The following is a 4,533-nucleotide window of genomic DNA, read 5'->3' on the forward strand; positions in this document are numbered from 1 at the left end:
AGTGAGAATCATTTAGATTGGTGCTATATAAAGTATATCTTCCATTCCTCTGATTGTTTAGCTATGATTTTTTATATATGTATCTCCTCTATCTATGCGTTCTGTGAATATATACATACATTTTTTCAAATGCAGTAATCTGTTTAAGTAAAATTTTCAGATGCTCATGAAAGGTATGAAGCCTTCGGCATAGCCGAAAACAGTGCTGCTCTTACTTGTTTTTTTATAAAGTTTGAAACTCTGATTGTTGTTATTGTTGTGGCTAAGGCCTGAACAGTATTTTTTTATAGAAAAATAACAAAAAAACCTTGTGAATATTTAAAATAAATCACCACGTGAACACTTGTTTCAGGCACTGTACTGTAATGTAAAGGGGCAGTAAAACCACATATATGTATCTGTTGAGTACAAATACGTATGAATGCTCATACTCTTCCCAGTCGGCACAGTTAACAATAAAAATAAGCTATCGAGGAGCTTTTTCTTTGGATCTATGAAGTATCGGTTTTTCGTACACTGTTATATACTTTTTTTTATGGAATGACTATTGTTAAGGCTCTCTGAATCAGCTCCCCTTGAAGGAGAAAATTTATATCAATTAACATAAACATAACAAAATTTTAATTGATACCAACAAGCCCCGGTCCCCTACCATGATTGTTTACTTTATCTGACTTCCGTTGTATTGGAAAGAAATCTTCTCCTCTATAATCGAGGATCTTCTAGGTTTAGTTGAAAAAGGCCTGCCTAAAATCATTCATTTGCATAGAAGAGCTTTCAAGGTTGTCGGGTGGGTTGAGCTTTCGATACATACATACATACATATGCACACATGCATACATCTCCATCTATCATCATACATACATCTATCATTTACACCGTTTTTAAGCATTTCTTGCTATTTAATTTTGTTCTGTTTTTATTTGTTTCCAACTTTTACTGCTGGTTACTATGTATAAACATACATACATACGTACATATGCATTCAGTTACAGTATTCAATCGCTGCTGACGTCACAATGAGGTGGTTTATTATTGCTGTTGAAAACAGAAAAATTTTAATATATTGTACACTTGGGGCGAATACTTATATTCTCGTAACAAGGATATGCAAATTACAAAACTTCGACAAATCACAATTGATTAGGAACAACTACTGTTAAATTGTTATATGATATGTGGATTACAGATGTACGCCGATAGGCTTTTCGGCGGGGCGGTGACGATGGACGGGCAAACGGAAGAACTACGTACCTAAATACTATGTATTTGAAATAAAACATTACAAATTTAAGATATTGAAGTAATTAATTTTAAAAAAACTTAATAAGGGTTAATTAAATAAGTTTTTACAATTGTCAATTGCGAAACTTAACTTTTTCCCCCTCCAATAATTATGTTATTTTTTTGAATATCTAGGTATGTTATATTGTCTACAATATATCTTTGGTTTTCTTCTAGAATGTCGAGTTTTTTTTTATTGGTGTATTTTACATGCGCATTTTAGAATTTTTAGCAATTTACATGAAAAGCCAAAAGTTTATTAATTTTGAATTGAATTTTTACTTAAAAAACTAAAAGTATTAGTTAAGAATATCCATTCAAAGACTAGGTAAATCAGAAGGACTTATGTACATATGTACATATGTATGTAATTTCGAAGTTAACGCTAGTAATGCGCGTTAACGCTAAGAAAATTTATGAAAGTTGTTTTTTCGAAAAATTTAGGTGATCGAATTATTTTGCTATATTTTTGGAAGCGTAGAACCTAATACCTACCTTCTGAATTTACCTAATACCGATGGTATGCCTATCTTGAAATTTTTAACTATTTTGATGAAACAACTAAAATTAATTAGTTTAAAATTAAATTTTTATTCGAATTTTTATGCCTATACCAAGTGTTTTGAAACTTAAGTTAAAAATTCTTCAAAAAGTGGAGTTAATCTATTTGCTAACTGAGGCGTACATACTGATTAATTGATAGGACATAGTCTTATAGATGGTTAAAATATCAAGCAGTAAATTATACTATGGACTACCTCGGAATCTGCGGAATAAGGCGAAAGAGTAAAGTGCAATGAAAAGTAATAATATTTTTCACCAAATCGAAGACACTTTAACCTTGAGTAGACAAATACAGTATGGCCTCGCTCAACTCAACCCTCGTTGAGCGCAACTCCTCGATTATTACAACACACAAATATCTCACATTGTTAACTCAGTAAAGGCAAGTTAACAAAAAAAAAAAGCTCTATTATTGCAACCAGCATTTTTAAAAATTTGTTATAGTTCACGCTCACTATTGTTTCCTACCGACGGTTGAACATTTTTCAAGAACGCACTATTTCAGAATTTTCAATATATTTTCAGTTGGGAAAGGTCGTTTTTGAACCAAATTCTGAGATAGGGCGTTTTTCAATCAAGTTCTGAGATAGGGCGTTCTTCAACCTACTTATGCAGCGTTTTTGCAACATTTAAAAAAAAAAGTGGTAAGCCATAATTTTTGTTGTAGTTTTAGATTTGCTTGTGTTCGTAGTTCTTTGTTTTATTAAAAGTTGATGCCTTATAATAAAACAAAGAACTACGAATACAAACAAATCAAAACAGTTCAAACACAAAAGTGAAATAAATTCGGAGTGTCCGTAAAATATATCTGCTCCAAAAATCAGGTTATTTTTTTTTGTCTCACTCGTGACAGAGCAAATAACTTTGATTTTCTCCCATATAAAAGCAAGGTATATTCAACAAGGTAGAAGTGACAATTCAGTCGAAAATGTCAAAAAATGTAAACAAAAAAATTAACCCGCCCATAATTCCTTTTCATTTTATTATGTATTTAAAATCAGTCGCACAGCTCACAATTGAAAATTTATATTAAAATAAGCAACCCTGATGGCAACCTTATCATCAATTTATACGCGCTTGTCTCATGTGCTTACTTGAATCATTTTTTAACAAAAAAGTATTTATTAAACCCATTTTTTAATAATTTTCTCATGTATGTATCTCCTTCAGATCGATGTTACCATTTTGTATGAATCACTCTGTCCGGACAGCATTAATTTTATGACCAAGCAGTTAGCGCCCGCCTACGATAAACTCAAAGCTAACTTGAACATAAACCTGGTGCCGTTTGGAAAATCACGCGTAAGTATGAACGATTTTTAATACATTTTCCTGCATAAAAAGGAGTACAGGAGGAGTAAGTAGTTTAAAAAACTAAAACCTCCCTATTATAATTGCCATTCGTACTGTCAACAGGTATGTAACTTGAGAATAGAAATCGCTGCATCTTTTAGGCGAATCAATATTACATAGTTACACCACCAGCTAATAAAAGGAAGGTACAAATTAAAATGTTGAATAGTATAGGGTTAAGAGTTGATATTTTAGTCGCAGTTCAAAAGAGAGAAATGTCGAAATCACTTCTACCTTGTTATGCCTTGATATAAAAGTATGTTGGTGTCCAGATTGTTTAAAAAAAGCGCAATTTCTGAAAAAAAATTTGCAATTTTTTTAAAATAAAATTCATGAAATCGATTCAACAAATCTTTTATTTTAAAAATGAGATCTTGTTATAATATATATAAACGCGAATATAATACCTTTTATAATAAATAACACAAATCACTTATATAATAGTGATGTACAAACAATTTTCTTTCAAAATACGCATACTTTTTAAAAATATTTGTTTCAACACATTTTTCGATAGGACTGCGCAACTATTAAATTTACTAGCTAATACCCGCGGGTTTCACCCCGCGCTTTTATACAAATATGAAAAATAATTTAATGATGTTAGATTTTTTTTCTGTGCCCATTTCGTTAAAAATCGTTATTTTTTAAGCGAGTTAAGGTATTTAGGCCGTTTAAAACTATGAAATTATAAAATCTCGTCTGCGCGCTAGGCATACGAAAGATATCAATCCCTCTAAGTTTACCTTAAAATGATTCCAGGTATACGACGCGAGAACGTGTAACCTTCTTGGAGGTGCCACGGCGGGTTCTAATATTTCCAACTCAAATTTAGTAACCTGGCCTTGATAAAATACCACTTCTCATTACTGTAGCAAATGCCTCAAGAGAGCTTTAGATTATAACATTTATTGTTCACATTTTCACAGTTTACACATAAAATGTTTAAAATTTCCTCTAAAAAATTTTCGTTTAAATTTACGCATATAAAGAGAGGTAACCAGTTTCCTCTCCTAGTGTGTGCAAAATTAAACAATGTCTGTTTACTTTTACATATCAAATTTGTCACATAGCGCACACAAGGGGTGGGTTTGGGGCTAAATTTATTATGATATAAGAAATTTTGAAATAAAAAATTTTCTTTTCCATTTCTTGTGCGTCATTGTGTAAGAATTTTTCTTTTTTTCTTGAGAGCTCTTTAAAGTTTAACTGCGAATGAAAACATTGTCCTAAAAATATGCAATGCATACTCACTTACTGTTGCTTTTTACACTTTACAGCCTAAAAAAGTTTACCACTGATATGTACTTAATAAGCATTCGATTTAATTTA

The 4,533-nt window shown here is 31.2% G+C and overlaps 1 long non-coding RNA gene across 1 annotated transcript in view; it reads right to left on the minus strand.

The window, feature by feature from the left end:
• Positions 1 to 288: 288 nt before the first annotated feature.
• LOC108375274 (uncharacterized) overlaps positions 289 to 4,533 on the minus strand; it is a 13,158-nt gene continuing 8,913 nt past the window's right edge. The window contains exon 3 of the long non-coding RNA XR_001849148.1: positions 289 to 360. This is a non-coding gene — a long non-coding RNA (uncharacterized LOC108375274). The remainder of the gene's footprint in view (positions 361 to 4,533) is intronic.

Source organism: Rhagoletis zephyria, unplaced genomic scaffold, assembly GCF_001687245.7.
Source record: "Rhagoletis zephyria isolate East Lansing unplaced genomic scaffold, Rhagoletis_zephyria_1.1 Rzeph_scaffold_00092, whole genome shotgun sequence".
Classification (NCBI taxonomy): domain Eukaryota; kingdom Metazoa; phylum Arthropoda; class Insecta; order Diptera; family Tephritidae; genus Rhagoletis; species Rhagoletis zephyria.